This window comes from Nothoprocta perdicaria, unplaced genomic scaffold, assembly GCF_003342845.1.
Source record: "Nothoprocta perdicaria isolate Ctin4 unplaced genomic scaffold, notPer1 scaffold_167, whole genome shotgun sequence".
Classification (NCBI taxonomy): domain Eukaryota; kingdom Metazoa; phylum Chordata; class Aves; order Tinamiformes; family Tinamidae; genus Nothoprocta; species Nothoprocta perdicaria.
The window spans coordinates 68,235-82,557 of NW_020454838.1; positions in this window are offsets into that span (position 1 = coordinate 68,235).

Here is a 14,323-nt window from a genome sequence, read left to right on the forward strand (position 1 = left end):
AGAAATTGATTTCACTTTAAAAAGCTTGGGCTGAAACTACGAAAGCATACAATATTTCTGCAGCAGAAAGTGCACTTTTATTGAATAGTCACCTTTGAATGAGTATTTTCAATTTCCGTTAAGAAAAATAAATATTTCTTCAGATAAGTAAGATTTTTGGCAGTAGGTTGGCAAAGCTTCCATTCACTTTCAGCAGGATAGTGTCATTAGCAAGTCTAGATTCTACTGAACGGCTTTCTAAAAATATCTGAAACTTGGTACATAGATACTATGAATAAAATCCATTTCATGCAGTGCACTATTGAATACCCTCTGTATCTGCCATCCTTGTTTTCTAGAGTTATGCTGGGTTTGAGTCAATTAGTTCACTTATGAATATAGCTTGACATTTATGGTAGACTGTTTTTGTTGACAACAACAAAGTTAAGTAGTTTTGTTGTCTAGCTTCATTATCATACAGAAAAGGGATGTCTCTCCATTGCTTTTGCAATGCCACTAGCAAAAAGCTGTGGTTAGGCAGGAGACAGCTCCTTGCCACACACCAAATATAAAAATAATGGTTGAAGTAACATGAAATAGAATCTTTCAATGGGATATGACAACTTCTGTTTCAATTATTATCTATTTTTTTTTTCTCCCCACACAAGAAAAAAATATACTCAAACATTAAATGTATTTGAAATACTGTTGAGGAGCAGAGTATGCCTCAGCAATCAGACTCAAACTCAGATATGAAACCCATCATGCAAAGCTTCAAATTAAGAACCAAGACAGCAAAATCTGGACTCTGACGATCAGGTTTTCTGAATATCTAAGATAAATCGGCTTCCAGATTCTATTACTGTAAAAACTGTGTGTCACAAATTAGGTATAGTTAAGAAGTGTTTCGTTAACTACAAGCACTCTTTATTTCAAATGTTAAAAATGTTGCTCTCAAGCCTGGGATTCACATTATACATGCCATCGATAGCTGAAAGTCATGACATCCCATAAGCTTTTGAAGATTGATACAATGGAGATTAGACAATAGTTTAAAATGCTTTTCATCATGGAACAGTTTTTCTCCTAAAAAATCTGAACAAAGAGAACATTTACATGCATTTTAATCCTAACAATAGAGCTGACTTAAGTAATAATCATGCCGTAAAGTTACTATTTCCTAAAAAGTGCTTTATAATCCAAATTCAGTTTAATTATTCAAATTAAGGATCATAGACCTGCACTTATTTTAATAACATTTTTGCCTCTAAATTAAAGGGTTCTTTTTGATCCAGCACTAAAGATGGTGAAATTGTTCTTCATAGTCTATTTTGCAATACCCTTAATATAAATGAATACTCCAAAGCTAGCCAAGATCTGCTGCAGAGCAACTGGTTACACTTTTGGTGACAGAATTCGGAATTATCTAAATTATTTTGGTCCAGATTTTTGATTAGTGCATCATATCTGTAGCATGGTTATTTTTCCAAAAGCAATTAAAATACTATTATTTTACATATTAAAATAAATGGTACATGTTAAAATAAATGGAGTTCCATTAAATAGACTGTTACACTGGTGAACCGAAATAGCCGGGATACTTTTAGAGTGAAATGCTACTTGATGTGAACACAGGATTTGCTTAATATTTGTACTGCCAACAGAGTCAGATCACTTTATTTGCACAAAGTCCTTATTTATACCTTATTTAATAAGTATATTAAATATACGTATTATATTTATATAATACCTATTCCTACCCCACCTCTGGAGAAGGCTGAAGTTGGACTTCACTGAAGGAGTTGTATAAAAATGTATTCAGCCTAAATAAAGTTATTATCAGTCCAGCACTAAAGACCCTAAGCTACTTAACACTCAGAATATGGGCCATTTTAAAATATCACTCTTGGACTGGCTGGTGTTCATTACTTGGATTGCACACAGAACTTGTCGCATAACAGATTGTTTTTTTCTTCTCTATTTTTCAGCAATTCAAGAGAAAATAGAAAATGTTTTGAATTTTTCTTAGAGGGGAAAGGGAAGAGAGGTCATAAAAAATGGAGGAGAAAGAGACAATTTCAAGTTTGCGAAGTACTTCAGGCCTGTCAAAATTACTTTAAACTTTTTTTCCCCCTTCTCCAGAATGAGTAAGCAACTGGGAGCCACTTTTTATTTCTAATCTTTCTGCAATGTTACAAGAAATGTAAGATTCTGGGACAACATATTGTTTTTCATAGAAAATAGAGATCTGAAGGAGCCTGTACAAATGGGAGAGGTTTGAGGGGATATGAGAAAGGGTTGCATCACTGGTCCAAGCCTTGCTTCTCCTTTCAGCATGACCATGCAGGGGTATCAGAAGGATCAGAAGTGACTAATGCCACTGTAACAGAGATTCCCTAGCAAGAGCTAGCAGGACCAGTGTGTTCTAGTGACCATCTCCTGGCAGCTCTTTCCTGGGCCACCTCTGGGAGCCAATGACATCTTAACCTATCTCAAAAACCAGATTGGAGCTCCAGCAGTTGCTGCTTTGAGCAACTTGAAGCAGCACTTCCCTGGAGCTGTTTCTGTTAAACAGAGTCCAGAGTAGCCTAGGTTTCCAGAAGGAATCATGGATGCTGCTGGCAAGCGCAGCAGGAGGCAGGAGTGAGCACACAGAACCAGCAGAGCCCTGTGTCAAGGGAAGGTGCCTGAGGCGGTTAAACCTCTCTTTGGATGGAGGACACATTCCTGGGCCACACGCAGGGTCCAGCACCAAGCTACAAACCTTCCCTCACTCCTTCTCAGAAGAAAAAACTTATTACATCCTGCAAGGATGATGGCCAGGAGAGGAGAGGGACCCACTCCTGCTCTCAGATAAGATTCCTGGCTCATGGCACAGGGGAAATTCACAGCTCTCTGGCACTTGGGAATCAGCACTAAGCCCATTCTCCTTGATAGCACAGGATATTGATTCCTAAATACTCCTGCTAAAGAACAATTAAATGTCAGAAGCATCCTCCCCAATGCAAGTCATCTGCACATGGCCCAGCTTCTTCTCCATCGCTTTTCTGAGATCAATCCCAGTTCATCTCTTTATTTTCCAAAAAAGAGATTATTTTTGAGTTGCTCGTTGTTAACATTCTTCTGTTTTATTTAGGTAAACGTTTCCTAAACCAAAAGGTGAATATTGCTGCTCTTCCTTTCCTACTATTTATTTCCTTAAGACCAACCTTTCCCAAGTCTCTGTGACCTGCATACACTGCAGCTTACACACGAGAGTAAGGCCATGCCAGACACAAGCACATTTGGAAAAGATCTAATTAAAGTATTATTACATGAATTCCGAGTGCATAAACAGTACTTTTCTTCAAAAACATTGCACACCATATTCAGGTAGCTCTCTGTTTTATATTAAATTGGCAGCCCAAGATGCATCTCATTTCTGATGTGATTTTTCAGAAAACTACCATTCATGTAAAATCATTATTCATTCTGACAGCCTAAAATTTGGCTAGAATAAGAAACATTGGTAAACTAGGAAGAAACTTCCAAATCAGCTTCTGACTATTGCAAAAAGTAGGTGAAAAACATTCGCATTCAGAGTTTCAGTTCTTTTCCATTATTGTAGATAAGATAAGAGCAGACCTGAAACTTTGAAGAAGTTCTAAAGCAAATCAGCAGCGGTGAGCTTTGGGGTATACATATCATTTCAGGGACTTGCCTTTGCATTTGTGTGCGTGTGTGCGCACATATGTGTGCATATACACATGCATGTGCGAACACAGCACAGGGGAAAAATCTGCATCAAATAGAAATTTCCTCTTTGACTTTGTGGTATTGGGAAAATTGAAGTTCTCAGTTTCTGCTGAGCTGCAGTTGTTTAATCCAACTGCTTAATATTAATACCAGTATCAATAGAATTAATAACAGTACTCGCTCAACAAGGACTCCTTTGAAATCAGCACACAAGTTGCATAGTATATGTAATAATATAATATTACTATGTAATAACAGGCTCTGAGAAATTGGGAAGGAGGAGCTTTGGATAGCTCTTCCAGAAAGGAGTTAATTTAATTTGACATGTGAAAATTGTATTGTCTTAATTTAATATGCATGTGCAGTAACAGGTTTGACTAAAGCATAAAGAATTTGGCCCACTGGGACAGGATGTCTCCAGGAAGAATCAGAATTGCTTATCTTTTAAAAAATTCTTTTCTGCACCCTCTATTTATAAATACAGGCAGCAGACTTCAGTGAAATCAAGCAATGACCATAAATTTCACTGCTCACATATTACACTATATTTATTTATATATCCCCAAAGGGACCGGAGATTGGGTATCTGACTAATGCTAAGGTTATAAATTGCTCAAAGAAATCTTAGCCTAAGTGTGAACTTCCTCCTCATCCAAACACATCCATCACATTCTAATAATTTCAAGTGCAGTTCTAATCAAAAGTGATCCAAACCTCCTTTAATTTTAATCCGATGTATACTCACAAAAAAAGAAAAGAAAAAGATTGTTTGGTTTGTTGGGTTTTATTACCATTAGAACTAGAGAACTAGTACAGATCACTATTATAGTGGTGTTTCCTGTGGTTTCTACACCTTGTAGTACCTTTCCCTCCCACGAAGTTTGCCTAATAATATCTTAAAATATGAATAATGTAGTAACAATAGTAATAATATTTAATGTCTTAAAATATATTGTAGCATTTAATAATAATAATATCTAACAACAACAATGATTATAAACTTAAATATTGTAATTAAAAATATCCATTTTATCCAAAAATATCCATCTACCAAGCTGGCACAGAGTCCAAAATTCTTATTTTTCATGTTGAGTGCCACTTCATGCCTCAGAATACCTTTGTTTGAAAAAATGCCTTTCCCTTAGAACTGACAAAGACAAGCTGGAGACTTAAAGGGTGAACTTGCCTTATTGTCATCTAACTTCGTTAACTTTGAAACCTAATACACACGGCTCATAAATGAACTTTGTTGATTATTTCGCTGCAGCTAGAAGTGGGCAAGAATTAGAAATATAAATACAATGCTTATCCGCTAACCTGCTGAGAAAGTTATTTCATTTGGACATCATGATGTGGTATTGACACCAGTTGGAGTGTTGTGGATTTCCTCTTTGCAAATAGAGTGTTTGGTGCTAAAATCTATAGGAGCCTAAAGACTTAGCCAGAATAGCTTTTCAAAGCAACACTGGATTTAGCGATGTGGATTAACAGAAAGTAATGTACATCACACACCAGGCGAGGCTTAAATACAAGTTGAGTCCTAAAAAAAGCCTAAGTTCACATGCATAACATAAGGCATGGACATTATCCATAAGTATATATAAGCTTTGCAACCCTCATTACTACAGGTGTGTCATTCCCCAAAGAGCTATAGGTGAAAGTAGGAGCCTTTCTCTCTTCTCGCTCTAGGGAGGTATGTAAATAGTTAAAAGCAGACTTCTTTTCTGGAAAAGCTTTTTAAACACCTAATCTTAGCAAGGCCGTTCAAATGCTGGAAATAATAGGTCCTGGCAGACCAGTACACAGAGATATCCATCTAAAAATTGTTCAGTCAATCCCCATACTTAAGTGGTGCACATATATTTCACGATAATACTTAAACTGCTTAGTGCATAAACAGTTGGACAGGAATAAAGTCTCTAGTTCTCTCCCTCCTGAGTTCCCTGCAGTTACAAAAACAAATCCACAAATCAGAGCAAGATCAGTTCTCCAGTAAATCCAGTCAATCTAACGAAGCAAAAGAAATACCAAATGTCTCAACTTCTTCTGTGATGTACTAGTCTTTCCCATGACGTAGCACACCTGAAATTTTCTCAACCTTCTCAGGCCTCTGCATTATTTACAGACCCTTTTCTCTGACTGCCTGTACATCCACTATTAATTAACTCATTTAATGCCTTAGTCTTTTCATACTTACTTGTGTCAGTCCAATCATATATTCACTCTTAAAGCCTGTGTCCTTTCTCCACGCCTTTTGTGTAATGCTGCTTGTTTTCAGTGTATTAGAGGGCATTATCTCAGAACAGTACCACTGCACTTAACTTTCCTCTAATTTGCAACAACTAGTAGTAAGGGCACATGACAAATTCTTTTAGCAACCTCAGCCTTCCTCTGGTTGCCAGTATGTAACTTTTCCTTTAAAAATTGCTAAGAGTTTTGATCTCCACCTCTTGAATTTACTGTAGCCTCTTCTTTCTGACTCCGCTATGGTGATCCAGTGCTCTCACTCTTTCCTTTGAAAAGACAACCAAGGAAGAGATTAGTCTCAGCAATCTTTTTTGAACTAGAAGTCATTCTGAATAGAAATGCACCAAATAAAACTGGGAACACAAACATACACCTCCTGGGTAGGACATCTGTGATGAAACACAGTAGTTGGGCAGCTTTCAGCATCTCTGCTCCTTCTGATCTCCGTTTTCTTCCCTGACATTACAGCAAAGGGGGAGGTCGGTCTTGAACAACAGTAGGGCCCACTGGTCTCCTCCACACACGCCTCTAGACAACACGAGTGTGATCAAACTGGACATGGGGTGATGACTCAGTGACAAAGAGGCAGCAGCAAATGAAACACAACCTGACATCCTGTTTCTCTTGTATTCTCTCCTCTTCCTACACAGCCTCAAGAAGACATCAGAAGTCAAGATTTTTTCTTTAGCCACAAGATTCTTGCTTCAGCTCCATTGTGAAGATCCTTTCCTCTCTATCTCACTAGAGGACCATACAATGTCCTTGTTCCTTCTCACTTTATCCTCCATCCTCCCAATATCTACAGATTCCCCAATACTTCCAAACTTCCGGTTTCCCAGTGCCAGCATGGTCCATATTCTCCTGTACCTCCAGCTTGATGGGTGCCCACATTGCTCTAGAGGCTGACAGCAACTCCCTGACTATGCTGTATCTCAACCCAAACATGCTACATGTGGGATGTAAATTATGGCCACCTGGTGCAGGACTCTGCTGCAGTTGGACGCTGCTGCCTCAGAAGGAAATACAAGTAGCCAAACTGGCTGCCCACTTAAATAGTCATGCAGCTGAAGCCACACGACAAAATAAAACTTCTACTCCTCAGGAAAAATAATTTTACTAGTTTACAGGTGAGGCATTACTGATGCTGAGGTACAACCTCAATTGTCTCAAAAACTTGGCCATAACCAGACAGAAAAGGATCGCTCCAAGTCTATACAATGACAAGGATGTGGAAGCCACCTTTGATGGCAAGAGGAACACCACGCCATCATCCTATGGCTACTACCAGCACCAGTCCCATCCTCCCTTGCCTCCCCACATGACCAGCACAGGGCCAGTCCCTCACCATCATGCTGCAGACTATGGATATCTGTCCACACTCACCCTTGCTCCAGGTGGCAGCCGGGAGACAGGCTAGAGCTGTGTCATCTGAGAGCAGCCCCGCACCGCGCACTGACTACCCCAGCTTCCCAGGAGTGCTTCTTGCCTCCTCCCTCCCAAGTCCCCTCTCTCCAGCAGAGCGAGGGCCAGGTTCAGTGCTCAAGCTGCTCTTCTCTCTTTCAAAGAAAACTTTTAGCGAGAAAGCTCCTGCAAGCTCGGGCACGTGGCCAAGTTTGTTTGCCCTTGAAGGGAAGCAGTAACATGCGGTGAATGCCAAAGGAAGGAGAGGGCTACAGAACTACATTCACCCCAGTGTCTCTTCCAGGCATCAGTAAAAGACTCCACAAATCGGGCAGCAGACTACAACATTTACAATTAATAAAGAAAGCCCTCACTAGCATAATGTGCAGAAGAGCCAAGTAGTTCCTCCATGGTATGTCAGAAAACAAAAAGGTTCAACTTCTATAAGCAACAGAGTCAGGCAAAGGTCTATGCTTAACTGTAAGCATTACAGAGAGAGATACTGAGACCATGAATGGGCTCATACATACGTAAATATAGATATGGTCATCAGATATGGGAGTTGCTGCTATTTGGCATACATGTATACCTTCATATATATTTCTTTGCCTTCTTAGCTTATGTGTGTTTGTGACTGTGTGTGTGTGTATGCATGTATGTACGTCAAATAAATCGCATCGCAGTAAATGCCATCGCTGATCCTTGTCAGGCAGAAGAGCATTCCTAAACCATGAAAACGGGAAAATGGAGAATACCGAGACAAACTGCTCAGGGAGCAGGAAAAAACTTTCTCCCTGAAATCACCTCTGAGGTGGAGAGACTGGATGTGAAGGCAGAGAAACTGGTTACCCACAATGGGACAGAGGGCCACCCTCTTACCCTGGGCGATGAACCACTCTGTGCAGGGTCACCAACTTTGCAATGTTTGCTATGGATCATGGTCAGCAACTTTGCAATGATATCAGAAAGACAAATTCAAGGATCCCGGACCCATAGTCTGGTGGCCAAAACATCCTAAAATCTACATTTCTACTCTCACTACCTGTGGTAGCATCCATGCTAGCAAGATTAAACAAATACAAGTATATGGTGAGCATTCTCTGACAGATATACACACGACTTTCTCCTTTATATCAGTCCCTGCTCTTGTACAGAACTTCTCCACTATCCTCTATTGTGTCAACCAACCCAGCTGTATTAAGTACAGTGTAAGCAGTAACTCTACTAACATTTGTGGCTCTGATGGCTACAGGTTTCAGGTGAACAGGAACCAGCAAAATTAAGGAATGGCTGACCTGGGGAAGAAAGGGCAAGAAATAATGTTTTTACTATTGTGAAATGCCTTAAGCCACTGGGTAATATAATTATCACAGGGACAGTCATTTGTTTTTTAAAATATCTAAAAGATAGCAAAACACCATGAGAATAAAAGCCTTGGCAAATGAAAACAGAGTGGTGAAGTGCACTAAAGAGTCCTGTAACTCAATACCACAGCATGCATTATTTATGTGAGATGTGAGGAATGAAAATAAACCTTAAAATTATTATTGTTTGTAGCTCAAATTGTAGAAAGACAGACAAGAGGGGTGAAATGTTAGTCAATGCAATGTTAATAGCTATTAGCTACAGTACTTTATTAGGAAAAAAAGATTATATGAAAAGCAAGTGAGCTAGACCAAGAGAAGTAGGGAAGAAAGAGCAAAGGGAATGAAGGAAGTAAACAAAGCTGGTACTGACAATCTTAATATAATTCTTCAGCACATAGTTTTGCAGAACAGAAGAACCTAAGAGGCTGTTCAGCTGAATACCCTGGGGAGAGATGAAAAATTAGAGAATGGAAGAAACATGCAGGAGATTTAGAAAAGCAAACTCATGAACAATTGAACTCATGAGGCAAAGAAATGCACTCACGTAGACCAAAGCTTTGGAAACCAGAAAAAAAAAAAAAAAGAATGGAGCCTCCAACTGGACAGGGTTCTAAATATCTACAATGCCACCAAGCACTTGTTATTCTGCAAACATAAATAGTGAAGATGAAACATAAAAAGTTCTATATTATTAGGAATGTAATTCCAGATATAATAGGTTGGGGAAAATAACAGGAAAAGAAGCAGCCCACATGATAAAGGCAAAAAGTTTCTCCAGACAAATACTTAAGGCAGTCCTTAAAACTAAACTGCTCAAGTCCCATATGCTGAGATCTAAACTTCTGCAAAATGGGTTTTGCATTATCAGCAGGCAAGCAGAGTATAACTTTCTGACTCAGGCCAAGCGAGTGAAAAATTAGTCAGTCATTCTTGATAAAAATAGTTTTGCCCTTTTTTGTTTCAGGGAATATACTTGGTCCACTATGAAAATTTAATAAACAGAAGTAACTTCCAGAGGAAATACAAAGTTGAAACGGCACAGGTTCTTTTCTAGTTCTTGGTGATATCTGTCGTATTTGTAATTTAAGTAGATTTTTTTTGCAAATTAAGTACATTTATTTTATTGCAGATTAAGACCTTTAGAAGTGATAACCCCATTTTCCCCTCAACGTTGCAGTGTTTCAGGTCAGATAAAGAAATAGCACTATATTCTGAAGTCTTATGCTGGGCTTCAGTTGTCTCAGCAATTCCTGCAGGAGAAATTCGCTCAATTTTAGTGATATTTGTATACCTGCATCATCTTTACCTTACACTGTGAACATGTTAGGTAAGTGACTGTCATTAATACTGGGAATGAATCTACACAAACTTTGAATCTTAAAATTCGAGAACCGAAGGGAGTAGCCTGCTGCCATTGCATCTTTATGTCATAGAAATGCAGTTCCTGCTGTCAACCTGTGCTCTTAGGATGCAAAAGGAAGCACTAGTGAGTGGCCATCTTCTATCATGGGTGAAAGCGAATTGTAAACCTAACAATTAATTATATAAAGGTATTGTAACAGAGTTCTTCTTTCACAATGAACAATCAGTATTTGCTGATATTACTTCCACTAATTCTTTTCAAAAAGCAAGAGATTCTTAGAACATACAACTAATTTGACATAACCTATGCATTAACTTTTGAGAGAGTTTACCCGATATAATTACAAACAAAGCAATATTTATAGACTATTATAAACCAGCATTACAAAATAAGCAATGAACTTCCTCAAAGCTAATTATTTCTGTGCTCAATGCACCTTAGGAACTATCATTGCATATAAACTTCACACATTCTTAGCACACGTCGAACTTTTGTTCCATTCCACTCCAGGAGCTGATTCTCTCTAAAGGGAAGATGTTCTAAATCTTGCCATAAAGCACAATAATGGACCGTGGTCACTGTGACCAAGAATTCAAAATGAAATGTCTTCCCCATTGAGATATAGACTGAGACCCTGTGCTTTTAATTACTTGACAGTAGTATTAACTATCCACATCTGAAGTGTCAATGCTCACAACAGCTTTATTCAGGCATTCAATGAGAAAGTGAGCAATGACAAAGCCTAATTGGCTTTGCTTCCTGCTAGAAGGACAAACTGAGCTGAAAAATTCCGGATACCGCTGAAGTCCAAATCAAAATTCAGAGGAGTTGTGGATGCCTAGCACCTCTCAAAAACGGACTTTGCATTAAGGCTGGCAAATTATTTAAGAAAATAACAAATCTACCCATTCAACGCAGGATGTCAGAAAAAAAAAATGTCCTTAAAGCACACACACACAAAAAGAAATCCAAATAATCATAGAAAGTTTTGCTAAACAGAACAAAATTCCCTATATGTTTTGCTCATAAGTCTGTGCTTCTCCCCATTCTGCATTCAGTTCTGCCCCAGCTAAAACCTTGTTCTCTCCTTGACCTTCCTCCCTGATGCACACACTTTTTACACTCTTGTTGAGTTCCTGTGTGATTCTATCTTTTTTTTTACCAAATTCCTTTCCTTTCATCCAGGCAACATGCATATTCAATACCTTTTGCTGACCAACCAGAACATGGATATCCTTTCACAATACTAACATGTGCATACATACTGACACATATGCACATGCAAAGAGTGCAAGGAAATCTCTTCCCTGCCTGAGATTTTCAACCAATCTGATGGGGTCAAAAGCTTCTGGGATGTAAGGAGTTTTTCATCATTGAGATTCTAATATTGATTATCTATTATCTTGGAGTCACCCTTCATTACCAAAGATATACTTGAAACTAAAATCATCAGGGCTATAAAAGAAGTTATAAATCATCATTAAATTTATCTGATTTTTTCCATACTCTCCAGATGTTCAGAACAAATATCAATAAGTGTCATTTATCAGCAGCATTATCTGGCTATATGGCCTTTTTTTTTGACAAATTATTTCAAAAATACTTACACAATCACATATGAAAGTTATATATGATTATATGCAGTTTAAATTGACCAAGAATGAACGTATCTGTAAAATCTAATTTGTCCTTTCCAAAATGTGATGGATTCCTCCCTTGAAGATGCATTTCTTACCAAGAGCTCCAGGATGTCCATTGCCCAATGAAAGTCTTGCTGTTGATTTAAGGCATGCATTTTTCTTAATTACCTACAGCCTGTTATACTAGAAAGGACACTGCTTGTTGTGTCAAAAGAAATGCCCAACAAGAAATACTAGAGAATTTTAAATAGCATATTGATCTGCTGAAAGATACTTTAAAGGGAAAAGGCAAGAGATATATGCAAGAGACTAGAAAAGCGGATTCTCGTTCCTTTATTTGTGATAACTTTAAAAGGTACAACACCTAAAGAAGCTTATACTCTCAATATCAGGCTGCAAAAGATGTGTTATTCGGTGCCTTCATGTCTCAAAAATGTAAAAAATAGTAAATAGATAAATGAAAAAAAAAAGGGGGGAAAGGGAACTTACAAATCATTTTGGATGAGAAATAATCTCAACTTTGTAAACTAAGATGGCTTAAAGTCAAAGGAACTGTGCTGATTTACAGTTCTTGCCCAGTCCCTATTTTTGCCACCAATAAATCAAAATTATGTACTTAAGAATACTTTTAAATGCTGTTAAATGCCAAAATGGATGTAACTTGAAAGGTACTTGGTAAACATGGATTTTCAAAGGTAATGTTCTTATTAGTCTTACTTCTTTAAGGCTAAAATTTCTGATCACAATAAGGTGATTGTTAAGGTCATGGTTATCCTGTCAAAGCTTTGATTTTAAACTGTGACAACATGTTTATAATTTATGAATTCTGTCCAGAAGATAGGGCCATGCTGACCTTTTCAGATAAATTATATGATAGAGGAGAAACCATTTCTGATAGCTTCTTGCTAATGGGAAAAAAAAGTCACATTCCAAAAACTTGTGATCAAGTTGAGCCTTTGATGCACCAGGAGAGTTAAATGACAGCAACTGTGTTAAAATGAATCATCAAAAGGGACTAATGTCAAAAACATCGCAAAAGAGTTTCTCCCTCTGCAAATGATTCATAAATCTAATCTTAGGGAAGAAAAATAAAAAAAAAAAAAAAAAAGAAGAAAAAAAAAGAAAAAAAAAGGTAGAAAGTTGTGCAGATGGAAGCTGAGTCCAGAGGCTGAGAAATATTCCTTTTCTTTGAGTATCACTGGTATTTTGGTGGGTAGTTGTTTACTGACAATATCTGCTCACAAAATGAAATAGAGATTGCTATGGTGATTGTTGCAGAGTTTTATGAAAAACTGCATTTAACATGCAATAATTTTTACTCTATTTCAATGCTATTCACAGATCAGTCTCAAGAGAACTCAAATCTACAATTCCAGACCCCCCAAAACAGTCTTCCAACAAATAAACACCAAGAGAAAGCTGTCCTATTCCTTCATATCAGGTTGAACAGTTTGAAGACAGGCAATGACCTTCAGTCACCTTCAAGTCAGAACTACCATATCTGTTCCTATCAATACTTACACTGGAATTAATGACAACCTCATGTAGTATCACTGTAATTACTGTAAGTAAGGGAAGCAACATCTAGCCATTAACATCAAACATCTTACGAATCTCAGTGTTAAAAGCAGAAGTTGCAGACTACTTTAAGGAGGACTTACTTGGCTTTCTAAGGGAAATATGCAGTAGCTGAGGATAATTTTAAGGCATACCATTCTAAAATAGCCCCATTATAATGAATAAATCAGGATATCTCTAGAGAGTTTTATAATTTTTTTGCTGTATTTTTTGGAGTCTCAGTGTTTTTTTTTGGTGGAATCATTACTTCTGTAACTTAGTAAAACATTTTAAAAGCAATAGATTTGCAGTAGTGTTTTATTTTGTGTGTCAGGGAATACAATCTGTCTATCATGACCTCTACACTTAGGACGAGAGATGTGACAAATAAATTGTACAGCCAATGCAAATCCAGGAAAGCAAAACCAGCAAGGGTTTCCTTTAATCGATATTTAGGCTATTAGATATTCTGCGCCCATTGTTCTGAAGAACTAATGAATATACCAGAATCTATCTCTCACAATGACCTCTGGATCACCACGTCTGTTGAGTCATTTCTTGGTCTGCACATGTGAAAAGAAGAAGTGACTATGCACTTTATTCAAGTCTGGTTTGTTCCACAGGGGATTATTTCTGGGATTATTCTATTCTGCTTCAAGAACAAGGTTTGATTTGTATACGACAACTTGCAAGCATCTCATCTCCCATGTTAAAGAACTTTCTCTATTGCTCAGCATTTTCCCATTGCTAGAGGAAATCTTAGAGAAGGAAGATCAGCCCTCAGGTAGAAAAAAACAAATATCTTCAGAATGTGGGAGAGTAAAATGAAGACTTACATATCTACTTAAGACTGCAAGAGCACTTCCTTCTAACTAGCAATATCAGTTTGGTCTGGTTTGAATTCAGTATTTCAGTATATATTCAAATTTTGTATTTGTCTGGAGATACTTGTTGCAAAATAGATATGATTGATAAGGAAACACAGAGGTATCAGACCATGCAGAACTGGATAATAATAGATTTGTCTTATGGAG